Raw genomic sequence first — 12,257 nt, 5'->3', positions numbered from 1 at the left:
ACTGGTACTCCTTTGCTGTAGTGAAAACGCTCCATGTGGTGTAGGGTAATCATCTATCATAGAACAGTTTGGTTCAGAAGGGACCTGAAAGATAGTTTAGTTAGATCCTTCTGCTATGGCAGGGACACACTCCACTAGACCAGGCTGTCCAAAGCCCCTTCAGTCATTGGCACAGCCATGTGATATGCTGCAGCCATGAAAATGTGGGGAGAGAAGTTGAATGTATGTCTCTAAGTATCCCCAAGTGCTCTTTTCAGCAATTCTGGCAGGATGCACAGAAGAAACTTTATTCCCATAGTTTGAGAGAAGAAGTAAACGTGCTTGGTGTTCTCCTAGTGTTCTTTGTAGGTTGTACCTGTTGTTGTTTTCAGGAATTCTGGCTGCTATATGTAACTTGCAGCATTCCTTCCCAAGTGCTCTTCAATAAAGTATTAAGGGAAATGGTTGACTATCTAATCGGTGTGATGGAAAATCACTACAGAAATGGTGACGTGCTTGAGAAACTGTTCCATCTTAATTGCTGTTCAAGTTTGAACGCCTCTGGGCATGGATGTATGTTGAGTTTGGTCCAAATGACAAGCAATGTAGCTGTGTTAGCTTAATGTGTGCTCCAATTTTATACATGCGTAAGACTGCTGTAGGAGTCAAGCCCAGAAGTATCTCAGCCAATGTGTAGGAGCAGATGCATAGGGAAAAGTGTAAGAATTGGGAGAGCGTATATAATATAATTAACTTGAAGCACAGATGCTTGTTATCCCTTGATTTAGGATTTCATCTTTATTTGACAACTGTGATCAGGATAATTGTAACGTTTGTCCTATGAAGCAAAATACAGCTAATGTCAGAAAAAAAGAGGGAGGAGAGAGAATGACTGAAGTAGAAATATTACAGGATGGTCATGATATTGAAAAGAATGGTTCTAAAATGCAGAAAGTGGATAAAATGCTTCTGAATTAGAACTGTCACTGGGGGAGAATCTGTTGAATTACCAGGATGCTCTATCCTTCAGCATTAAAAGGTTTCATTCTCCTCCCCCTTCTTTTTTGGGGGGAGATTAGAACAAGAAAAAGGTGGGGTTTTTTCTTCTCCAATTTCAAATAGTTTTCTAAGTCAAAATTTTCAAATGTTGAACTGAACTAGTATAATAAGCTGAAAGAAAATGTGTTCTTTTTCCATCTCCGGTCAACACTACTACTGCAGTAAATAACATTTTGCAGATACTCATAAGGTCTTGCAGTACATGTTTAGGAATTCTTGTCCAACCAGCTTATTAAATAGTGAAATTTAGAAGCTTGGTTTTCTCTGGTTTGTATTAGACTTCAGAGTTATTCATGAATCGTGTAAGTGAAACCAAGTATACTGTGCAAGCTCCTCCCAGTAAACATTAAGACTTTTTGAAACTTCACCCTCTTAGTATTCCATTTCCTGTGACCCTTTTTCTACTATGGAAAGATAGCCTGCTCTAGCTTCACTGGATCCCACCTTTCTTGGAAAGCTGGAGAGGCTAAAGGAGAGTAGTTTGCCTGATAGTCTTAAGAGAACATTGAAGGCTTTTTAATTTTTTTATTTTTCTTCTTCTACTGACTTATATAAAAACCACAAGTGAAGTCCTAACCGTGTCTTCAATCTTGAGCCAATGGATAATTTTTTGATAAAGAAATCTAGAGTTCATTCCAGTCAACTAACAGTAGATCTGTAGTGTACTCTAACAGTATCTCTGCAGTGCCTATGTGAAAATGTTGAAATGCTTTTGAATCTTTAAGATTTGAGAGGGTTTTTTCCTAATTTTTAGGTGATAGTTTTAAAAACCTTAATTCTTGTAGCGTATGTGTTTAGAGGGAAACTGTTCTTCAGCTGCGGCCCCTAGCTGTGTACTGGATAGCTGTGTACTGGACCATGAGGTTATTCCTTCCCTGGGGCATTTCAGGTTGAACTTCACCAGGTTTCTGTTGGTCAATTTCTTCAGCCTGCTGCTATTCTTCTAAGGTTCACTGAAGATGCCAAACAGTGTTGGCCCCACTGGGATACTCTTCATGCCACTGATTACAACCCTTTGAGAATAGTGGTTTAGCTGCTCTTCAACCTACCATATTGCTAGCTTATTTGTAGCCTGTACTTCATCAGCTTGTCTCTGAAGATGTTATGGGAGACCGTACCAAAGACTTGTTAAAGTGCAGATAAACAACATCAACTCCCATTGTTTACTAAGCCTGTATTTTCAATTTACTTTTCATTGCAAAATGTGGTCATATTGATCAGGCATGATGTCCCTTTCATAAATCTGTGCTGAGTACTCACAGTCACCTTATGTTTGGAAATATTTTTCCAGGTTCATGCCATCTGTCACCTTAATGGGTACAAGCTAGACCATAGGAGGTTCCATGTGAACATAAAAACTTTTTCACTGTGACGGTGGCAGAGTGCTGGAACAGGCTGCCCAGAGAGGTTGTGGAGTCTCCTCCTCTGGAGACATTCAAAGCCCACCTGGACATGTTCCTGTGTGACCTGACCTAAGTGATCCTGCTCTGGCAGGGGGGTTGGACTAGATGATCTTTTGAGGTCCCTTCCAACCCCTAACATTCTGTGATTCTGTCATCTTCCTAGGACTGAGGGTAGACTATAGATCGTCCTTCTTCTCCATCTTCAAGATAGGGATGATATTTCCTTAAAGTCTTTAGGAACCTCTCCCCATCACTATGATCTTTCAAAGATAGCTGAAAGTGGCCTCATAACTTAATTGGCCAGCTCCCTCAGCCCTTGTGGCTGCATCCACTCAGGTCCCACTTGTGTAGATACTCCTGAACGTCTCTACAGAGGTCAAGTCCTTATTGCTCCAGACTTTTCTGCTGGTTTTGAGAACCTGGGGTCCCTGACTCCCATGACTAGTAAAAAAAAAAAAACAGGGAAGAAAACATTCAGTACTTTGGATTTTTGTATTCTCTGTCATCAAGGTCTCTGTCTCCATTAAGCAGTGGGACCACATTTTATCTGGTCAATTTCCTTTGCTGCTGATACATCTGTAGTAGCTCTTGTTGACTTTTGCCTCTTTCGACTCCAGATGAGCTTTGGCTTCCTGACAGCATTCTTGTGTGGGGAGATACTGTTTCTACACACCTCCCAGGTAACCTGCCACCTTTTACCTCTTGATCTGGTAATCTTGGGGCAGCCACATAAACTGCTCAAGCTGGGTATAGTGACATTTGTCGGGTTTGAAGTAGATATCAATGATCTGTCAAGTCACTGTATTTGTCTTTGGAACTCCTATGGAATAGAATGGGAATGCTAAAGGTTATTTAAATAGAATATTGAATGTGCAGCTCCCATTAACTTCTTAAGGAGTATAGTGTTTTAATACTTGATAAAACATGAAGTGGGGACCTTAGTGCATTTCTGTCGTTGATTCCTGCTTGTGACAGCTGCCATGGCTTTGTTTGTGATGGAATTAAGTGCCTCCAGGAGACTCTCACTTTCTCTGCCTACTTTTGTGTGGGTATTATCAGTGTTGATAATGGTGTTCAGCTTCACTAGCCTTGGTGATGATGGAAGCCAACATGTAAATATGGTTCATTGGCTTTTATTAGTGTATTGTGCCATTCTCCTCAGCACAGGGTTAAATCTCACAATGCTTTTTTATATGGCCAGCTGATACCTTGCTTTTTGTGTGGCTCCCGCTGTTGCAGTTAGTGTTCTGGTAGCAACAACAGCAGCAAGATTATCACAAACAAAACTGTGTAGTTAGTGCTAGTTTTTCTATTCTTTTCTACTCTGTTAAAATACCTAGAGAGATATATCTGAGGTATCAAACAAGCCAAAATCATTGTTGTGACTTATGAGATGTAGTCGCATGAGGTGTCAGAAAGAAAGCATGCCTGTTTGTGCTGCTGAGCAGCTTTTACAGCATGGCAGCCAAATCCTACCTGAAGAGCAAAGTTCAACTCATCAATATAGCTGTGGCTGTGGTTCTTCACTTGGGCTGGCCCCATATGGCAGAGTTCCAGACACACAGTCAGTAAATTTTGAGCTCCCTCAAATTGATATATATCTGCAGAGTATACCCCCTCCCCAAAAACGTATGTGCTAGAACATAGTTTCAAATCATCTCTGGATAGTATGAGAAATATCAGACTATAAAAAAAGTGCAATTTATGCCTCCTCCACTTTTTCTGCCTGCTGATTGCCTGCTTTCTATGGGTTCTGTCTCCCTTTTCTGTACAATGTGATGGGTTAACCTGTCTCTCCATGTCATACCCCTGCCCTTCCCACGCTCTTAGATCAGTCTTTCAATCCCATGCGAGGTTTTTAAAACCTCCTTAGACACTGTACATACAAGGCAATCATAGGCTCCTGTTGTTTAGAGACATAAGCTGTATGTGTGTTGTGTTGGTGTGCAATAAATGTGAATTTATAGTCACCTGTGAGCTGTATGCTTACAAGAAGGCTGCTCTTTATGCACTGCTTTCCACATAGCTGGAGTAATGACACAACAGCTAAGTATGGAAGATGTCCTGTGTATGAATGTCTGGACTGTTGCGTGTCACTGTGTTTTGTACTGATTTTTTTTTCTGCTTTCAGTTCCACTTGAAAACATACTTCTTCTGTTAGGATACTGAGTGAGCTGCTGTGTTACACTTCTCCCCTGTTTTAGTGTTTATCTTTTTTTCAAAAAAATTAAAGACTGTCTTTGTGTAGCTATAAGAAGTGCATCTAAGTGATGGAAAGAAAGATTAAATTGCCTGCAACTCTATTGCTACATATATCTCACCCCATGTATTTCAGAAAAGTGTAAAATGAAAGACTACACGGGCACAAAAGATTAAATTTTTAACCCAGAAAAATAATGGTGTGGTGGTGTGTGTGTGTCCCCTTGAGAAGGACATGTTGTCAAATACATGGAATACTGTTTATTTCTCTCTAAACTGACTGAAAAGGTTACAGGGTTAATCTCTGAAAAAAGATGCAGCCTTGATTCATTTGGGTTTTTTTTTTCTTTATTAAACTAGCGGAAGGATGTTTACATTCATTAATAAGGAAGAGTGATAACTCTGTTTGTCAATAGTAAGAAGGAGGCTTCTGAACCCTAGCTGCTTGTTCCTGTCATACCGAGAGCATTAATGGGCACCAGCTGGGCTGGAGCTGTAGCAGCTTCACCACTTCAGCCTTGCACAGCCAGAGCTGCTGTGGCAATGCTGCAGAAGGGCCTCCTGTGCAGATTTAGGAAGTATACACTTCAGTTGTTGTTCCCTGGGCAACAGAGTAACTGCAGCCAGCTGGCTTTGCACCACCTGAGCTGATCAAAGAGCAAACCCTGTCAGGCACTGATACTTCAGCTGCTCCAGCTTCAGTGTGAATGTCTGCAGGCAGTGATGTAGGGAGCATTGTCATTCGGGTTTCAAGGTTAAACACAGGGGAATGAGCAGAATGACATCAGAAAGTAACATGAAAACATTGTTTCTGTAGATTCTACCATCTGATGTGTATAGCTGTTGATTAGAAACGATTAGTTTAAAAATATTGAATTACTAATGTACATACAAAATACGTTTTGAAATTATTCAAAAAGAGAACAGGAAACTAGCAATAACTGGCTTGAATATCTTCTTTTGGTAGAAGGAAAAACAATTGAGGGCAATTCATCATGTGTTAAGAAAGACTGGAAAGAATGATGGGAGACAAGGGTTAAAACGCTCTGTAAAATGATGTAGTTAGGCAGGATGGAGCAGAGCTGAATCTGGTCTGCTTTGGGTGACTACTGTAAGCCTCTGGCAGGTCAGGACTGCAGTTGTTAAATATGTCTGAACATACTTCAGTGGCATGGGAGGTTTTATTCAGCAAGTGGCACCAGATGGAAGAAAGGTAAATGGTTGAACAGCAGTGAATTATAAAGTTGGCTGATGTGGACCCATATAAATGGGATCAAAATCCACTAAGTCTGTTGGGTGGGGGGTGTAGGGGTGAGAGGGGCAAGTGGTAGTATTTCCATGTCCGTTCAACTCTACACTTAGACCTTTCCCTTTGTATTATGGCACCACCTACTTAACACTTTGGGGGGGTAATTTCTTAAAATCCTGTTTTAGGCTTTATCAATTATTTTAAGAGGAGTTGAAAACCATATGATTCTCCTTTATTCTTTTTAATGTTTCTATTTACTGCCTGTAAAAGATACTAGCTTCATTTCTGGAGAAATGACTCCAGTGTATGAACTTGTGGCAGACAGAACATGGGTAAGTGATAATACTTACTGACTTTATCAAGTCAGTGACTCAATCCACACCTGAAAGAGGAAAGCAAACAAAATTCATAGCTCCCTGCATGTATCTCCTCTTTGCTGAAACTGCAGCATATTGATTGGCATCCACAGTTCTGGTGAGGATTTGATTTATATTCCATATATTCACTTGGATTTTCTATTTCGTATTTGGTTTAGTAATATTTGACTGGTAGAAGTGTCTTCATAGTAGTTCTAAGTGGGTTTGTGGGGTATTTTTGTGGATTTTTTTTTTCTAGTTGGTTTTTCTAAACCACTAGGCTTCTGAGTAACAATAGTTTATTTTAGAGAAACTTCAAAAAAACACGTATTTGAGGAGGGAGAACTTCAGTAGAGGGATTTGTGTGACAAAAAAATGGAATGACTGGGTTGTTTTCAATTGGAAAATCACTTACAGCTCTGGCATAGCAAGTGTGGCTTTTTGGTCGCCATAACATAAAACCAAATAGAGTTCTCAGTGAGAACATTTACACTCTACAGTGACAAAATAGACTGTATCTTTCACATAAGTATATTCTGATTTATTGCATCAATCATCCAGATATCAATTGGTTTCTTAGTATGTTTAGTGGGATTGCGTGTTATGTCCTTTTAAAAGCTGTTACTTATTAAAGAGAATAAACTATCTTTCAAGAAGTCTATGTAAACAGATTTTTATGACACTTGATGTTCTGATGAATTCTTTGTAGTTGTTCAATCTGTGGCATTTTCTGAAAAAACCTTTATAATAATTCCAAATGACTTAAAATGTTTAGCTGCTTTTCTCTAAATCTGGAGATGTGACAGAGCTCACTTCTTTCATTATGTAAGTCTTCAACTGTAAGAATTGCTGAGGCAGAATCAAGGGTTGTGTGAGTGCATAGGCAAACCCTTCTAGCTTCAAAATCTGCAAATTCATTAAAACCTACTTTTCTACAAGGGTTGGAATGACTTTCAGTGTCCTGAGCAAATGTATTGCAACCAAAATCAACAGTCTCTGTTCTTGTATCCATACTTCTTGCATCTAGTCCTGAAATGACTTTTCACTGAAAGAGTTGTCAGGGCCTGGAACAGGCCGCCCAGGGAGGTGGCTGAGTCACCATCCCTGGATGTGTTTAAAAAAAAAAAAAAGGGAGATGAGGTACTCTAGGGATATGGTTTAGCATAGGATGGGAACGGTTGGACTCGGTGATCTGAAAGGTCTTTTCCAACCTTGTGATTCTGTGATTGTGTAGTTGTTAAGGAATGTCTGCTGGCTTCTGCTGAATTGATCTCTTGGTGTGACATTACTCTATAAAGGAGTAACAAGGACTTGTAGTTAATGTTACATATGTGTTTCTTTTCAAACTCTCATTATTAACTTGCTGTTATATTTACTTTTCAGGCACATTGTACGTTGGTTTTTGTTTTTTGGGTTTTTTCCAGTTTTCTTTCTTTCTGAGGCTACTGCTATAAGCTGGAGCAACACTCCAAGGAGATCAGCATTTGGAAGAAGGCAAACAGAGTACTTTCCCTGTCTACAACTTTTACTTTTTGTGTGTGTGTGTGTTGAAACAACTGGTAGTGGAAAGCTGAAAATTGTCATGGAAATAGCCCTCATTGAGAAGTCCTTTTGAGTGCTGCAGTGAAAATTGGTATTGATTTGACCGAGTTGTGACCCTTTGCAAATTGCATGCTCTGCATGCAGAGTTTTCTCACTTGCTGGACTTGTAAAGTGGGCGTCTAAAGGCAGCCTCATGCTCTGTAGCCATGGTTATCTCTCTTAGGCTTTGCTTGAACTTGACAAAGTTTATTTCCTGCTGATGGTTACTGCACCTTCATAGCTGTGAGCCTGGTGTTAGCTGTTTCCTAACTTCGTGTTATCAAAACATGGGATTATTTGCCTACTCCTTGAATTCTGGTTTGTTTGTTTCTAAGCCTGGAACATTTCATCAGAATCACGCAGATGAAACTGGGTGTCCTCTGCCCACAGGATAGTACTGAACTTGGGAAAACAGTGCTTAACAAGGATTTGTGGCAGTTGAAATAGTACATCAAGCTCTATCCCTCGCAGAGCTATACAGAAGATGCACCATGAATTAGGCAAGGGATTTCTCTTGAATGAGGAAGAACAACTGTGACAACAATTAAACAGTTCATTGTCTCATTCCTGGATTGTTTTATGTGAACAATGATTTAGGAATACAGTGGGGCCTCCCTTCTGTAAGCCTTTCCCTTGTTCTCTGTGAAACTGTAACTTTCAGGTTCACAGGACAGGTTCGATAGTGCTTAGTTAAACCCACTAACATTTTCCTTAAAAAGCACAGTGGTGTGGCTACAACAGAGCCACAACTAGCTTAGCCTTATCCATTCTCTTCTGCATTCTGCTGTGATATAAATAAAAATTCTGGCTTCACTGTGAGGTAGGAATGGAAAAGTGCTTTCCAATTATATAAATAGCTTTAAGGAAGGCACAGAAGCATAACTTAGACACAATGTGTTTTGCTTGTTTTTCTTTCTTTTGTAGAATAACTGGCATTATCATTTAAATATCACATTCATATTTGTCGCTTAACATTTTTAAGAAATAATTCTAGAGATAGTAGATGAAAATGTGTCATTTTACATTTTTGTATCTGGTAGGGTGATGTGAAGATAGTAAAAGAAGGGAAAATCTGGAGTTTCTCTTTGCCTGTAGGCATTCTAGGTAAGCAGTGGCTCTGCAGAGGTGATAGAAATACTTAGTAATATTGGCTTTTTAAATTTGGACATGATCACTTGGGAAATAAGGCTACATGGGTAATTCTACAAATGCTGTGTGCTACTTAGATTTCTATGCAGTAAGAGTTCCCTGACCATGGGTTCCTCTAGGTTTGTTGCTAGCAGTTATTTGATTAAGAGAAATTGTGACCCACAAAAAAGGTCCACTTCAATCATCTGTTGTAACAAAGTGACACCTTCACTCAGCACTAGCATTTGCCTGCTCTTTTTCCGGGGAGAAAGTGGTATCTTTTAAGAAGTTCCTTATATAAAGGGAAATTAAGCCTTGCTTAAGGCCACCCATATCTAAATTACTTGTCTGTTGAGGCCATGGCAATTCCATTTTGGTTTCACACATCTGGGAATTAATAAAGCCATAATGCAGATAAGCATGTAAAAAGCGCGAAGAGAAATGAATAGTGCTTGAATTCAAGTCAAGGACTCACCCAGGTATCTAATTCCAGGATTTGTCCAAAGTTTAAAGTTAGAATCAAGATTTGCAATGCACGTGCAGTTGTTCATGATGGGTGGTCACTCACAGGCTGGAAAGAGGTCTGTTGTTTTCCATGAGCACCTCCAAACCCAGCTGAAAGCCAAGGATTGTTGAGGGGTTTTATGTGTGTTGGCTTTGTGTTGCCCCTTTCTGACATTCAGTGAATTTCATCTACCCTGCTAGTCCCACTGAAGTGAAACAGGCATGGAGTGGGAGCGAATCCTACATATGTAATTCTGTGACAGGCTGCACTCCAGACCCCTTTACTGTTACCAGTTGCTTACAGGTATTTCTGTTATAAGAAGGAAACAGATGTAATAATCTGATTTTTTACATTTATGATGGTAAATGTGAGAAGAAACTTTTAATAAATACCAGAATATAATTAATGTAATCATGAGAAGGAAATAGATTGCTTCTATTTATACTGGAAGAGGCTTTCTTAATGTTAATTAAAGGCAGATAGATACTTTTGTATTTCTATCTCTGTGAACATGGTCAGAAGAAAATAACTACTTCCACTGTTTGAGACAGTGTGAATGACTACTCTGCTGTTGGGATCCTTAGTACGTTTGGTAGATATCTTTAAGTTTAGAATCATATTTTAAAGTTATGTACTAATATAGAAGACTTAGAACAACTTTTTAAATTATAAAAATATTAATATTACAAATAATTGCGTAGCATAATAATAACAGACATTAATACAAAAATCTAATCTGGCCAAATTATGTTTCAAGAAGATAAGCTTCTCTTGCATTCAGGAAGAGCAAATGATACATCATCAGAGCAGCTGAACAGCTTTCCAGAATGGATGCTGTATGCTGCAACAGTCCAAGGAATCACCTTGATAGGTCTGCAAAATCTGGAAACCCAATAAACTTGCTTTCACTCCTCAAGCAAATCTTTTCTCCCTGAAGCGCCAATGTACATTGCAGTCTTGCTCCCTAGCAGCATTAGTTGTAGTGATTTAAAAACAAATATAAAAGCTGTGTAGGATTGCTGCAGACATTAAACATTCAAGCAGATTTGTTTCATTGGTGGATTCTGACAATTTTCAAAAGTGTTAGAGGAACCTGGGTCACATCAAGTTTCAGGGGAATTTGTGTGTATGTGTGTGTATATATATATAAAAAATATGGACACATACGTATGCATATATATATGTGTGTGTGCACACCATCCCCCCCAACCCCACCCCTGCACTCCTTTATACACACATACTGGTTTTTTTCAGCCTCTCTCAATCTTTGGACCAGTGCTCATTTCAGGATTTTCAGTCTGGAAATATGATTGTACAAGAAACTAAATCTTTTTTAAAAAACTTAATCATAGGAAAATACCATCAGAATTTCAGAATGTTCCAGTTTTAAGAAGTTAAAAATTTCAAGGCTGTCTTAAGACTCACCATGCTCTACTGAGTGAAAGGATTGTTTGAGAAATATGTAGTTTGTTTTCCATGATTTGCTTTTGTTGTTCTTTTCATGTTGGTGATAGTGGAAGAGCCTGCCCTTTTACATGTGTGGTACAGACCTTTCAGAAGTTATCACTTACCAGAAACTTCTCTGTGATGTTTTCTGTCACATATTGAGTATTGAGGCAAAACATTCAATAAATTTCACCTTCCTGAATTATATTGCACTTTGAGTTTAAGTTATTTACTGTTTGTATGGAGTACAATGCCTGCTCTGCGTTGATTTGCCCTTTGCTCAAAGGTAGCCATCTGCTGCTGCTTCCTTTTCTTCCTTCAGTGGCATGTGGATTTAGAGTAAAGGATTTGCCTCAAATGATTTGGAAATAGCTGTTGCATTAGAGTGCGTTGCAATTAGTAGAAGTTCAGTTAAGTGTTAATAAATAAGGGATTTACCATCATCTTTAGATATATGGTTTTATACTGTATTCCACTTGTTTATAGTAATTGGGCATATACGGTAACATACCTCAGATTTTATATTTAGTACAGTCTTTTGAATACTCATTGTTTGTGTGTTCTGAATTCTGTGCTTTAATCTTAAGTCCCCCTCTAATCCCTGCCTCCTCACAGAAATAACCTTTTCCTCTTCAGTTTGACTTAACTACCCAGGGGTTTTATTTCTTATGACTACTTCCTAAGTGCATATGCATTCTTGCATTTTGGGTTTATTTGCTATATATCACTACATATGAATTACCTTTTGTTTTTTGTGGTTTTGGGTGTCTTTTTTGCATATAGAAAATCCATATTGGTGACCTTTATAATAGAGACGTTTTCCCCTTGTGTTAATGTCATTTTAGCCTAAGAAGGCCTCTTTCAGTGTTACCATCCTTCCTCTTGAAAAACACTCTCATTAGAATTGTTCCTGTTTTCCTTTCCACTGATCCAAGTTGGTCGTGGCTCTGTAATCGGGCACTCTGCATTAAAATCAGTTAAAATGTACTTGGAGTCAGGCCTGTGAGAGAGGCATACAAAATGACCTCAGAACAGAAAGTGTCATTCATTACTGCTTGTCGTCTGGACATTTAACACATCCTCCAGCAGGTAGTCACTACCCCTGGTTTTGCCTCACACTGCTGCGGCTTGTTTCTTTGTTCCTGCTGTAGTGGATCATACTGACCTGTTCATCTCCTGTGAACCAGTGTCTGGAACAACTTTGAACATGTGCAGTGCTGCTCTGCTCTCCTCCCATTTTGCTGTGATATGAAATGCAGTATTAGGTAATGGGCATTGCCATGTGTGCATAGACCGTTTGGTATTTTCTCCTCAATCTTCAGTTGCCTTGTTCATCATGCATTGTAATATTT

The 12,257-nt window shown here is 39.1% G+C and overlaps 1 protein-coding gene across 1 annotated transcript in view; it reads left to right on the top strand.

Annotated features, from left to right (window-relative positions):
* Nucleotides 1-12,257, top strand: part of EIPR1 (EARP complex and GARP complex interacting protein 1) — a gene marked incomplete at its 5' end in the record, with an annotated part of 79,243 nt that overhangs the window by 28,076 nt on the left and 38,910 nt on the right. The window lies entirely within an intron of this gene.

The sequence above is a fragment of the Gallinula chloropus genome (genome assembly GCF_964237585.1).
Source record: "Gallinula chloropus genome assembly, chromosome: 3".
In the NCBI taxonomy this organism is placed as follows: domain Eukaryota; kingdom Metazoa; phylum Chordata; class Aves; order Gruiformes; family Rallidae; genus Gallinula; species Gallinula chloropus.
Note: the sequence above shows the minus strand (reverse complement) of the source record. Positions and strands in the feature narration are given on the sequence as shown.